The sequence below is a fragment of the Scyliorhinus torazame genome, chromosome 13 (assembly GCF_047496885.1).
Source record: "Scyliorhinus torazame isolate Kashiwa2021f chromosome 13, sScyTor2.1, whole genome shotgun sequence".
In the NCBI taxonomy this organism is placed as follows: Eukaryota; Metazoa; Chordata; class Chondrichthyes; order Carcharhiniformes; family Scyliorhinidae; genus Scyliorhinus; species Scyliorhinus torazame.
The window spans coordinates 155,640,055-155,654,940 of NC_092719.1; positions in this window are offsets into that span (position 1 = coordinate 155,640,055).

Below are 14,886 nucleotides of genomic sequence, written 5' to 3' on the forward strand. Positions count from 1 at the left end.
AAGATCTTACGGTGGAGGATCAAACTCTCCACCTACAACTATGAGATCTTGTATCGTGCCGGGAAGCAAAACGAGCCTCCTGATGCCCTATCCCGCGGCACATGTGCCAACGCACAAGTGGACCGCCTCCGAGCCCTCCATGAGGACCTCTGCCACCCGGGGGTCACTCGGTTTTTCCACTTCATCAAGACCCGCAACCTGCCCTACTCCATCGAGGAGGTCAGGACAGCCACCAGGAATTGCCAAATCTGCGCGGAGTGCAAGCCGCACTTCTACAGGCCAGAGAAAGCGCACCTGATAAAGGCTTCCCATCCCTTTGAACGCCTCAGTATGGATTTCAAAGGCCCCCTCCCCTCCACCGACCGCAACACGTACTTCCTGAACGTGATTGGCGAGTACTCCCGGTTCCCATTCGCCATCCCCTGCCCCGACATGACCGCAACCACCGTCATAAAAGCCCTCCATAGTATCTTTACGCTGTTTGGTTTCCCCGCCCAGATACACAGTGAATGGGGGTCCTCCTTTATGAGCGACGAACTGCGTCAATTCCTGCTAAGCAAGGACATTGCCTCGAGCAGGACGACCAGTTACAACCCCCGGGGTAACGGACAGGTAGAGAGGGAGAACGGAAAGGTCTGGAAGACCGTCCTACTTGCCCTGCGGTCCAGAAATCCCGCTGGCAGAAAATCCTCCAGGATGCCCTCCACTCCATCCGGTCACTGCTGTGTACCACAACCAACCAAACACCTCACAAACGACTCCTTGTCTTCCCCAGGAAGTTCTCCTCTGGGACTTCGCTCCCGACCTGGTTGGCAGCTCCCGGACCCATCCTGCTCCAAAAACACGTGCGGGCGCGCAAGTCGGACCCGTTGGTCGAGAGGGTCCATCTCCTCCACGCTAACCCTCAGTACGCCTACATGGCGTACCCCGACGGCCGACAGGATACGGTCTCCCTACGGGACCTGGCGCCCGCTGGATCCCCACACACACCCCCGCCACTCTCCCTCCCACCGGCCCCGTCTAGGCCCTGCCCACCAGCGCACCCCACAGCTGCCCCCTTCCCAGGTCAGTTGGCCCTTCCACCAGCCACGTCTAGGGGTGATGAAGCTGCCACAGAAGCCGAAACCACGCTCCCGGAGTCACAGACGCCCGAACCTCCACCGACATCACCACCAAAGCTACGACAATCGCAGAGGACGACCAGGACCCCCGTTCGACTAATTACTTCCTTTTGAAATGTACATTACTGTTGTAAATAGTTAAAAGTTGTAATGAGGCGAAATGCTGTACAGAGGCATTACGGTACCTTCATAACTATAACTTCTACTACTTTTACCACGTTGTAATACGAAGCCACCATCCCCGCCGGACTCTTTTTTAACAGGGGGTGAATGTGGTAGTCTGTGTTAGGAGGATTACGGTACCTAGTAATGCCGGAATACCATTGGTGGAGAATGTACTTGTTCCCATTGGTTAAGCCTGTATGTTAGCTCCACCCTGCAAGGCGGGGTATAAGAGCCCGTGCCGCCCCAGCAGCTTTCTTCTGTACCTGCGCCGCTGGGGGAAACATCTAGCGTATTAAAGCCTTCAATTGTCTCCAATCTCATTTCTGAGGTTATTGATTGCGCATCACATTTATATAGGACTTTCCATGAACACTTGAGGCTGGATTCTCCGTTGTCGGGATGCTCCGTTTTGCCGGCAGTCCGGGGGTTTCCCGACGGCGTGGGGCTGCCCCACAAAGGGAAACCCCATTGACCAGCCTGTGAAACGGAGAATCCCGACGGCATGCTGACCCAGAAATCTGGCACGGCGGGACGGAGAAACCTGCCCTCTATGCCCTAAAGCAATTTACAGCCAATGAAGTACAGTCACTGTTGTAATGTAGTAAATGTGGCAGCCAATATGAACACAGCAAACTGCCCAAGCAACAATGTAATAATGACCAAAAAAGCTGTTTTTTGTGAGGTTGATAGAAGGATAAATATTGGCCAAGACACCAGGGATAATTTCCCTGCTTTTCTTCAAAATAATGGCAAAACAGGCAGGTGGGATCTCAGTTTAAAATTTCATCTGCACCTCTGATAATGCAATGCCCCTCACTGGAGTATCAACCCTGACTTTTGCACACAAGCTCTGGAGTGGGTCTTAAACCCAGAACCTTATAACACAGACGCAAGGGTGCTACCAACTGAGGCACAGCTGACATTCATATTTTGTTCGATAGGCCCCTGTGAAATGTCTTAGGACATTTTACAACACCGAAGGCTCTATGCCGCAAGGCAGCACAGTGGCACAGTGGTTAGCACTGCTGCTTCACAGTGCCAGGGACTTGGGTTCAATTCGGGCCTTGCTTGACTGTGTGGAGTTTGCACACTATTTCAGATAGGCTGTTCTTACCCATCAATAAAAATAGCTACAGCTTGCATTTACATCCGTAGAACCTCCACAGTACAGAAGGAGGCCATGCAGCCCATTGAGCCTGTACCAACCTTCTGAAAGAGCAGCCTACCTAGGCCCAATCATCCAGCCTATCCCCGTAACACTACCTTTGGACATGAAGGGGTAATTTTGTCATGGCCAATCCACCTAACCTGTGCATTTTTGGATTTTAGGAGGAAACCGGAGCACCTGGTGGAAACCAACACAGACAGGTACCCGAGTTCAATTCCGGCCTCGGGTGACTGTCTGAGTGGAGTTTGCACTTTCTCTCCTTGTATGCGTGGGTTTCCTCCGGGTGCTCCAATTTCCTCCCACAGTCCAAAGAAGTGTAGGTTAGGTGGATTGGCCATGCTAAATTGCCCCTTAGTGTCCAAACGTTTAAGTAGGGTTACTGGGATAGGGTGGAATCTTTGGCTTAAGTAGGATGTCTACCAAGGGCTGGTGCAGACTCGATAGGCCAAATGGCCTCCTTCTGCGCTCTAGGGATTCTATGATTCTAAGACATGGGGAGAATGTACAAACTCCAACCCGGGTCCCTGGCGCTGTGAGGCAGCAGTGCTAACCACTGTGCCACCTGCATGAGAACAATGAGAAGTTTTGTTCAGGAAGTGGATATTATGATACTTACATGCTCCCTTAAATATAATTATCCAATCGTCTAAAAAGCACAACCAGTGAACACATATGTGAGAGGAGGTGAATATAAAGGGCTGGATCCTCCGCCCCGCCGCGCCACTTTTCTGCCCCGACCCGCCGGCGGGAGTCTCCGTTACGCCGGCCGGTCAATGGGATTTCCCATTGTGGGGCAGCCCCACGTCGTTGGGAAACCCCCGGGCACCGGCAAAACAGAGAATCCCGCCAACGGAGAATCCCGCCCAAAGTCATAAAGCTAGTTTACTTTACAAATTCCATGTGAATTAATATTTTAATAACGCTAGACCGTTTTTGTTTCTATAACACTTTCTATGAATTCCAAACAATAAAGCATGATACACTGTCCTATTTAGTGGGTTCAGTTATCATTTAAGTTCTAATTCCTGGTCAGGCCTACCTGAAATCTGATCACCATGTGGTCCCAAGTGCACAGTTAGGTGTCGCAGAATACGTTGCCGAGAGAATAGCTTAGGCAACAGTAGCAAACGATGGCCAGGACTTCCATTCACCGGAGTGTCATAACCTGGAGATATCCCAGAGATACCCTAGGGAAGACATCAGAAGTCCCCGTAGAAGGACTTTGCGGAAATTGCCCAGAAAGTTATAACTTCCATGGCCGGGATTCTGGCGGCTGATGCGACCATCAACTCACACGAGACAGAGTTGAAGTGAACAGTGGCTTTAATCAACTAGAACAGTGTCTGCCTGCGACTGCTCTGCACTGTGAGCCGCCTACCGGGCAGCTGCTCTATATATCTCCCCTCAAGGGGGCGGAGCCAGGAGCGGAGCCCACATGGGCACCAACATGATACAAGCGGTGTAATACAATACAATGGTCCATAGGTGGAGCCCACAAGGGCAACAACACAGTACAATGCAATACAGTGGTGAATGGTTGCCATAATACGTTCACCACAGCGGTTAATTGTTGACACCGGCGTAAACACCAGAATGTTTCACGCCAGCATCAATGGGCATCCTGGCCCAGCATCAACGGGCATCCTGGCCCAGCGATTACGTGGCCCACAGGGGGCCAGCACAGCGCCGGAGTGCTCCATGCGGTGCCGGCACCGATTCACGGCCCTGCACTGTGGCCGGACTCACACAACATGGTGGAGCCACACAGCGAGCCAGTGGGGTAGAAGGTAGGTCTCCCCGGATCGCCCGCGCCCGCCGATCGGTGGCCCCCGATCGCGGGCCTGGCTGTTGTGGAGGCCTCCTCTGGAGTCTGATCCTCCCTCCCTCCCCCCCCCCCCTCGCCTCCCCCCACCAGGACGGCCACCGCAGCCGCGGGTCCGAGCTCCTGCCGGATGGAACCATGTTAGAACCATGCCTGCGGGAATTCGGCCGGTCGATCGTGTACGCGCAGAGAATCACGTCCTGGCATCGGACCACCGCCCTCTGTGTAAAAAAATTCCTCCACACATCTCTACTGAACCTTTCCCCCCTCACCTTGAACCTGTGCCCCCTTGTAATTGTCATCCTGGGAAAAAGCCTCCAATTGTTCACCCTATCTATACCCCTAATAATTTTATAAACTTCTATCAGGTTGTCCCTCAGCCTCCATCTCTCTCGGGAGAACCATCCCAGTTTATTCCATCTCTCCACATAGTTAATACCCTCCATACCAGGCAACATCCTGGTAAACTTTCCTGCACTCTCCAAAGCCACCACGTCCTTCTGGTAGTGTGGTGACCAGAATTGGACACAGTATTCCAAATGTGGCCTAACCAACATTCTATATAATTGTAACATAATTTTTGAGCTTTTCTACTCGATACCCTGTCCTAGGCAAGCATGCCATATACTTTCTTTACCACCATTTCCAGGATCTGTGGACCTACACGCCCAGATCTCTCTGTGTCTCTATGCTCCTGATGGTTCGGCCATTTATTTTATAGCTCTCATCTGAATTGGATCTACCAAAATGCATCACCTCTCATTTGTCCAGGTTAAACTCCATCTGCCATTTCTCTGCCCAATTTTGCAGCCTATCTATATCCTGTTGTATTCTCTGACAGTCTTCATCACTAACCGCAACTCCTGCAAACTTAGTATCATCCGCAAACTTGCTAATCAGACCGGCTACATTTTCTTCCAAGTCATTTGTATATATTACAAAGAGCAGAGGTCCCAGAAGTGATCCCTGCGGAACACCACTAGTTACTGACCTCCATTTGGAAAAACACCCTTCCATTGCTACCCGCTGTCTCCTATGGCCAAGCCAGTTCCGGATCCATCCAGCTAGTTCACCCTGACCCCATGTGATCTAATCTTTTACACCAGCCTGCCATGAGGGACCTTAACAAATGCTTTATTAAAGTCCATGTAGACAACATCCACAGGCATTCCCTCGTCAATCATTTTCGTCACCTCCTCAAAAAATTCAATCAAATTAGTGAGACAGGACCTCCCTCATACAAAACCATGCTGTCTGTCGTTAATAAGATCATTCACTTCCAAATGTGCATAGATCCTGACCGGGATTATCCGATCCCGTGCCAGGTCGGAGAATTGCCGGGGGGGGGGGGGTGGGGGCACGCGAATCCAGCCACGCCGCTCTGCGCCGGGCCGCCGATTCTCCGGCGCCTGGAGAATCGCCGCCAATCGCACCCGCGCGGTCACTGCGGTGCCGGTCAGGGGCTGTTGAAAGCGGCCCCCCCCCTGGCGATTCTCCATGCTCGACGGGCCAAGTGCCTGCCGAGTCCCGCCGGCATCGCTTGCGTATGATCCTACCCGGCGGGACCTCGGCGTTCTGGCTGCGGGGCCGTCCTGGTGTGGGGGGCGGGGGGGTGGGGGGGGTGGGGAGTCTCCACGGTGGCCAGGCCCATGATCAGGGGCAACCGATCGGCGGGCGGGCTCATTCCGGGGGGGGGGGGCCTATGTTCCTCCGCACCGGGCCCCTGTAGGGCTTCGCCATATTGCCCAAGGGCCGGCGCGGAGACAGCCGTGGCACGCATACGCAGACCCACGCTGCCCGTGGCGTGCATGGGCGGACCTGCACCGGCCATGGCGGTCCGGCTTTTGCCGCCAGAGCAGTGCACAGCACTTCGGCGCCATTCTAGCCCCCTAGGATGGGGTGAATGCCTGGCCCTGGAGGCCCTTTGACGCCGGCATCACTCGCTGTTTTCACACCAGCATCAACCCTATCTCTGAGAATCTTTTCCAATAATTTCATTATCACTGACGTCAAGCTCACTGGCCTATAATTACCTGGATTATCCTTGCAACCATTCTTAAATAACAGTACAACATTGGCCATTTGTCAATGGGATTTCCCATTGTGAGCACCCCACTCCACCGCAAAACCCACTGATGGGGGTACACTGCCGACGGAAAAATTGAATCCCAACGTCCAGAGAATTCCAGCCAGTAGATTGTGGGGAACTGTCATAGGTTCCATTGTAGTTATTCATTGGTTTGATTCAGCAGCAAAGAGCTGGGATCCACAAATTTGCCTCTGCACAATTAATGCCCCCCAAAAATTCACAAAGTTCCAAGTGTCCCTGAAGAATGCTGTCTTCCTTCTTTCTGAAGCCCGAGGCTGGGATTTTCTGGTCCCCGCCATGGATTTTCCAACGGCGGAGTCGGCTCGATATTATCCGCCGGCAGCATCTTCTGGTCCTGCCAAATTCAATGGTCATTTGCGTTGCTCGACGGCCATTCGGTCAGGGAACCCGCCGCGGGAGGGGGGGAGCGGGGGTCGCTTTCGGTGGGACCAGAAGATCCTGCTGGCAGGAAGGGTCGGAAAATCCAGCCCTGGGTTTTGGACAATCAGTACAAATTAGTGTTTTTATTTGTTTTGATGTTTACACAAAAATTAATGTTCTAACATTCAAATATGTGTGCCGCCACCCCGTCACGTTATGAGAACTGTAGCAGATCCACTCGAGCTGACTTTTGCATGAATACAGATTTGGATAGCCTCGCACACTCTATATATTAGCCTTGATAAATATAGCTAAACCTCAACCTCCAAAAGTCTAATGCATGTACACGTGGCTCCAACATGACTTTTCTATTTCAAACATTGACCATCTCATAGCTATATGATAGTGCATGTTGAATGGAACCAGTGCAGTACAGCAGCTCAATAACATTGCCTCACTGGTAACTGAAACCCTGTCGGCATTTCACAACAATCCTGAACTGGCACAAAAACTGGTTCTTACTATCTCTGCTTGGGCTAAATTTATACCGGGATCATTGGGTAGAATAGTTCTGTAACTCACTACAGCATATACTGGTGTGCTTGACTTGCCAATCTGCCTCCCTAATGTGCAAACTCCACAAGGACAGTGACACAGGCCGGGATCAAACCAGGGTCCTCTGCACCATGAAGATTTCTCAGGATTATGATTAACAAATTAACTTTTTTTAATCTTGCGTGAACAACCTTGTTCTACCTTCCCAAATCCAAAATTAAGCTTCAATGAAAGTGTATCTAATTATGTCAAATTTACTGAAATGAGTGTAATATTTGAGACAAGTAAAAGGGCAACAGCTAGCAAACTGATTCTGGACCGGCCCTATAATATTGAGCAAGCACAAGAGATGCTCTGCACCCACATAAGGCAACAGAGTGACATGTAATAAGAAAACCGTGGCTATGACACTCATAATGTCTTCTAATAAGCCAGAACAAAGGCATTTATATGGATGCCTTTGTTTCCCCTCCTTGCCAGCCAATATTTGTAATATCCTGAGACTGGACTTCTGACACATATCAGAAAATAAAACGCATCACTGCTGTACTAATATTTTCCATTATTTGAAATGGATTGCTTTTATTCTGTAAAGTAAAAGACAATCAGAAAGACATATTCACTTTTGCTTCAATGCATCAATCATCTGAACTAGCACCAGCTTGTCTCACTCAACAACTTTCTACTGCATCACTGATGCTACAGCTTTTTAGGATATCATGCATGGACCTACAAGGTACGGTGCATTTTTCACTCAGCTCTTTTAGCGGGACCTAAATTACAGCTCCATTGAGAAATAGATCTATATATATGTCAAATCAGAATATGCATTTACAGAGTTCCTTTCATAATTTCTTAATATCCTAAATCACTTTTGAAGCATAGTCAATTTGCATACAACAATGTCTTGCAGACTGCAATGAGATGTTATCAATGACTGGAGAATGGATGCATATTGACCAGGCGAACCTCACTAGTTTCAGTCCTTCAGAACCCCATGGGATAGGGCTTTGCTTTTAAATGTCTTGTTCCCTCCTAACCTGTTTTTCTTCCCAAGACAACAACTAAACGGAATTTCCCCCACCATCTCACGGGCAATTAGCAATGGGCAACAAATGATGCCCTTGACAGCGATACCCACATCCCATGAAATAATGTTTTTAAAAACAGACTAAAAGTATAGCAAATCATTGATATTCAGTGCTCAGTCCCTGTCCTTGAGTAATAATTAGCACCATAGAAGAAATACTACAATTAACTCATGTTTTGACTGTGCAGAAGACTTCTAAACTGACTCAAGCTCAACTGTTGCTCCTATTTATAAACATTATATAAGGCCACAGTCATGTTGAACTGCGGTAAGTAACCCAGCACGGTGCTTGATGCATTTAGAAACATCTTCTTCAATCAGATAATTAACTGATCACCAGAAAGCATATATTGCAATTATTGTCACACAGAGATATTGGTATCAATGAACATGATCAGTAAATTTACACAGAACAAATCAGTAATTATCATTTTTGTACAGTTGCAGCTTCCCTTTTCAACACTTCAAGTGATCAAAGATTTCTTACTTTCCCTTTAAATTGTACTGAAATAAACTACACAGCATTATGAAATATTTTGGTCCAGATTTTGCAATGCCAGTGAAGTTGTCAACATTCACAGTCATTACTCTACGAAACTGATTGCAAGTTCTTGAGTCTACTGCAGGTGAACTTAAATATGGAAATCTGGAATTTGCTATCCCCACTCCCCCACTAGATGCATTGTGCAGGTTCTTGCAGATTTAGAAATCAGTGAATTCGCATCAATTTGTAAACTTTTGTAACCTTGTTGAATGAAATATATCTGGGTTTTAACAGAACCCTCCTCCTTCAGGGATTAGGCAATCATGGAGGTCCATTGGATTGATCTATTATTATGCTTGGCAAAGTCCTGCAGTTGTCTGCCATTACCCTCTGCTGGGAAACTCTCCCACTCTCACTGCCTGCTATCCAGCATATTGGCAGGATCTACAGGTTGATCATCAACCTGTTTGGCCATGTAATGAATGCACCTTCCATGGCCATCAGGTCCTGAAGTGGAACATGACCCCTGAGCTTCTGGCCCAGAGGTAGGATCGCTACCATTATGCACAAAACCACCCTTTAATAGCACACTAAGTCATAATTACTGCTGAACAACATCTTCAAACCTGAAAAAAAATTATAGTTGTGGAATGTCATATTTCTCTATTACATTATAAAAATTCCACAGCCTTTTAAAATAAGGAGACATTTTTTCGTGTTTGCCTTTGATATTCCAGTTTCTACTTTAATTTCATATGCAGCTCTCAATCTTTATTTCACCTATATGGATTATATAAAACGTGAATGATTAAACTTGCTGGATTCTTTATATTCATTCATTGGATGTGAGCATCGCTGGCACGTTTGTTACCCATCCCTAATTGCCTTGGAGGAGGTGATGGTGAAGAGCTTTCTTGAACTACGGAAGTCCAGATACACCCAGAGTGCAGCTAGGTAGGAGTCCATGTTTTTGACCTACGAACTGTGAAGCAACAGCAATGTAGATACAAGTCAGGGTGGTATATGGCTTGGAGGGGAACTTGTAGCGATGTTCTTATGCGGCTGCTGTCCTTGTCCTTCTAGGTGTTTGAGGTTGTGGGTTTCTAAGGTGTTGTCAAAGGAGGTTTGGTAAAATGCTGCATTGCACCTTGCAGATGGTACGAAGTGATGCCACTCGTGGAGGGACTGACTGTTTAAGGTGGAGGATGATACTGGAGCCAACCGTTACTCAGCCTTACATTTACTTTCAGAGCAAAACATTACAAGCATACACCTCCTAACTCAATCACACCACAGTTTCAATAAGTGAATCTTCATAGTGAAACCTAAAATAATGCCATACACCCGCATATAATTAAACATTATTGATATACAATTAAAAGAAAGGATTCTCCAATTTTCAGGCTATGTCCTCACGCTTGTGTGGGAACAGTGGTCTTTTTACAACCGAAAATTCGGTGCAAAACAGCCACCGATCCTCCGTTTGGTGGGGGGGGGCTAGTAGGCAGGCAGCCTAGAGCACCCTGCTCTAGGTGTCGATACGGCCGGAGAATTGCCGGTTCCGCGCGGCCACGCATGCGCATGGCACGGCCGCGCGCGGACCTGACCTGACAAGTAGTGCCTCCCCTTTGGCAGGCTCGCGACCCCCGGACCACCGCCCAACAGTGCCCCAGCCCCAGCCAAACTAGCATACATTCTCTCCCCCCTGCCTGCAGATCGGCTCTCCTCCAACTGTGGCGGCGCTGGACTGAGTCCGCAGCCGCCACACCAAGTTCCCACCAAATGATAGCACACTCGACCGAATTCATCGGGAACTCGGCCGTTCAGGGGCGGAGCATGGGGGGGCCTCAGGCAATGTCCTGCGGCCGTCGATACGCCACTTTGGAGAGGATGGAGCATCGCGATTCTCCAGCCGATCACCGAACGGGATTTCAGTGTCAGAAACCGGAGAATCCCACCCAGGGTGCTAATCAAATATCTCCTTGTCCTGGATGATGTTGAACTTCTTGAGCGTCTTTGGAGTCGCACTCATCCAGGCAAGTGAAGAGTATCCCATCGCACTCCTGATTTGTGCCGTGGAGATGTGAATGGGATTTGGGGATTCAGGAGGTGAGTTACTTACTGAATCCCACCCTGACCATTTTTTGTAGTCACTGTATTTATATGGCTAGTCCAGTTTAGGTTCTAGTTAATGGTAACTCCCTGGATGGTGAAGGATTTAGTGAAGGCAATCCCATTGTTGGTTAGGCTCTCTTTTATTGGTTATGAATATTGCCTGGCACTTGTGTGGCATGAATATTTCTTTCCATTTATCAGCCCAAGCCTGAATATTGTCCAGGCCTTGCTGAATGCAGGCACAGTCTGCTTCAGTATTTCAGGGGTTGTGGTTGGCACTGAACACTGTGCAATCATTCCTACTTTTGACCTTTCGATGGAGGGAAGGTCATTGATGAAATAATCTGAAGATGGCTGGACTTAAGACACTATTCTGAGAAATTCCTGCAGTGATGTCCTGGGGCAGGGATGTCTGACCTCCAACAATGACAACCATCTTCCTTTGTGCGAGATATGAGCCTTACAAGTGAAGACTTTTCCTGCTAGTTCCCATTGACTTCAATTTTTCCCAGGCTCCTTGATGCCATACTTGGTCAAATTCTGCCTTGATGTCAAGGGTGGGTTACGTCTGAGATTTCCACCTATGAGAATGCCTCAATAGGATTGTCTGTGTGCCTACTTGGTTACATCAATGCTGCTGGATCCCAGAGATCTGACAAGGCTGATGTGAGATAAATCTGGATATTATGGTCTGCAGTGAATGAAGCTACCCTGCCCCGGCCTCTTCATTATTCATAATAATCTCATTAACCTTCAGTGCCCTTTTATCTACAAAGAAATGTACAGCACAGGAACAGGCCCTTCGGCTCTCCAAGCCCGTGCCGACCATGCTGCCCGACTAAACTACAATCTTCTACACTTCCTGGGTCCATATCCCTCTATTCCCATCCTATTCATGTATTTGTCAAGATGCCCCTGAAATGTCACTATCGTCCCTGCTTCCACCACCTTCTCCGGCAGCGAGGTCCAGGCACCCACTACCCTCTGCGTAAAAAACTTGCCTCGTACATCTACTCTAAACCTTGCCCCTCTCACCTTAAACCTATGCCCCCTAGTATTTGACCCCTCTACCCCAGGGAAAAGCCTCTGACTATCCACTCTGTCTATGCCCCTCATAATTTTGTAGACCTCTATCAGGTCGCCCCTCAACCTCCTTCGTTCCAGTGAGAACAAACCAAATTTATTCAACCGCTCCTCATAGCTAATGCCCTCCAGACCAGGCAACATTCTGGTAAATCTCTTCTGCACCCTCTCTAAAGCCTTCACATCCTTCTGGTAGTGTGGCGACCAGAATTGAACACTATACTCCAAGTGTGGCCTTACTAAGGTTCTATACAGCTGCAACATGACTTGCCAATTCTTATACTCAATGCCCCGGCCAATGAAGGCAAGCATGCCGTATGCCTTCTTGACTACCTTCTCCACCTGTGTTGCCCCTTTCAGTGACCTGTGGACCTGTACTCCTAGATCTCTTTGACTTTCAATACTCTTGAGGGTTCTACCATTCACTGTATATTCACTACCTGCATTAGACCTTCAAAATGCATTACCTCACATTTGTCCGGATTAAACTCCATCTGCCATCTCTCCGCCCAAGTCTCCAAACAATCTAAATCCTGCTGTATCCTCTGACAGTCCTCATCGCTATCCGCAATTCCACCAACCTTTGTGTCGTCTGTAAACTTACTAATAAGACCAGTTACATTTTCCTCCAAATCGTTTATATATACTACAAACAGCAAAGGTCCCAGCACTGATCCCTGTGGAACACCATTGGTCACAGCCCTCCAATTAGAAAAGCATCCTTCCATTGCTACTCTCTGCCTTCTATGACCTAGCCAGTTCTGTATCCACCTTGCCAGCTCACCCCTGATCCCGTGTGACTTCACCTTTTGTACTAGTCTACCATGAGGGACCTTGTCAAAGGCCTTACTAAAGTCCATATAGACAACATCCACTGCCCTACCTGCATCAATCATCTTAGTGACCTCCTCGAAAAACTCTATCAAGTTAGTGAGACACGACCTCCCCTTCACAAAACCATGCTGCCTCTCACTAATATGTCCATTTGCTTCCAAATGGGAGTAGATCCTGTCTCGAAGAATTCTCTCCAGTAATTTCCCTACCACTGAAGCAAGGCTCACCGGCCTGTAGTTCCCTGGATTATCCTTGCTACCCTTCTTAAACAGAGGAACAACATTGGCTATTCTCCAGTCCTCCGGGACATCACCTGAAGACAGTGAGGATCCAAAGATTTCTGTCAAGGCCTCAGCAATTTCCTCTCCAGCCTCCTTCAGTATTCTGGGGTAGATCCCATCAGGCCCTGGGGACTTATCTACCTTAATATTTTTTAAGACACCCAACACCTCGTCTTTTTGGATCTCAATGTGACCCAGGCTATCTACACACCCTTCTCCAGACTCAACATCTACCAATTTCTTCTCTTTGGTGAATACTGATGCAAAGTATTCATTTCGTACCTCGCCCATTTCCTCTGGCTCCACACATAGATTCCCTTGCCTATCCTTCAGTGAGCCAACCCTTTCCCTGGCTACCCTCTTGCTTTTTATGTACGTGTAAAAAGTGTCATAATAATAATAATCGCTTATTGTCACAAGTAGGCTTCAATGAAGTTACGGTGAAAAACCCCGAGTCGCCACATTCTGGCGCCTGGACGGGGAGTCCAGTACGAGAATTGAACCCGCACTGCTTGCCTTGTTCTGCATTACAAGCCAGCTGTTTAGCCCATTGTGCTAAACCAGCCCCTGATCATAGATCATAGATTATAGAATTTACAGTGCAGAAGAAGGCCATTTGGCCCATCAAGTCTGCACTAGCCCTTGGAAAGATCACCCTATCTAAGCCCACACCTCCACCCTATCCCCGTAACCCAGTAACCCCATCTAACCTTTTTGGACACGAGGGGCAATTTAGCATGGCCAATGCACCTAACCTGCATATCTTTGGGTTGTGGGAGGAAGCCGAGCACCCGGAGGAAACCCACTCAGACTCGGGGAGAACGTGCAGACTCCGCACAGACAGTGACGCAAGCTGGGAATTGAACCTGGGACCCTGGAGCTGTGAAGCAACTGTGCTAACCACTGTGCTACCATGCCACCCAACTTTGCTATTATTTTGATACGCTTTCTATTTGAAGGTGCTGAAAACTACTCAGTTCATGTTCTATTGCCATCTTTAACAACCAGCACTTACTCATTCCGTCTGGGCCTAGGATGTTTGGACATTTTATCACTGAGGAGGAGTTAGTCACAGGTGGCAAGATAAGTATCTTCTTGGTCCTGTCTCATACTCCAGCTGCCATGGGTCTCTGCTGCTGCAACTGCAGCTCCTCATTATCTCCCCTGCCCATCTTGATTCCTACAGTCCTTAAAGGGGCCGGCACCTGAGCAGGAGGACAAGAGCACAACCACACCCATAACGCACCCTAGCTATCAAAACAAATGGCCATACAGACTCGGGCTCTCACTTCAATAACTGTTTATCCTATAGAACTTGTCACAGGGTGGAGTGCCCACCATGTGCTTTTCAACAAAGCACATTGAGGGGGGCAGGCAGCGACATCAGAGAGGGAGCTCTGCTTCCTGAGTTGCCACCCCCCCCCCCCCAACCCCAAAGACATGAGCCTCGGTGATTAGCACCATGTGCATCCCACTCTCCTGAGCCGTGCTTTGGACTGCAATGGAAATTGGAATATCAACTATAATGCATCATGCTGGGTCCACAGGTGTGCTGATTGGGCTGAAGCCTACCCTATGTTGAAAAGAATGAGCACCAAGCTCCTGAACAAAGCCCTGTGCCAAACTGGAGCTGGACACGGTTCCTTATCATATTTGTTATCACACTTTCCAATGCACTAAATATTAGGCTATGTACAC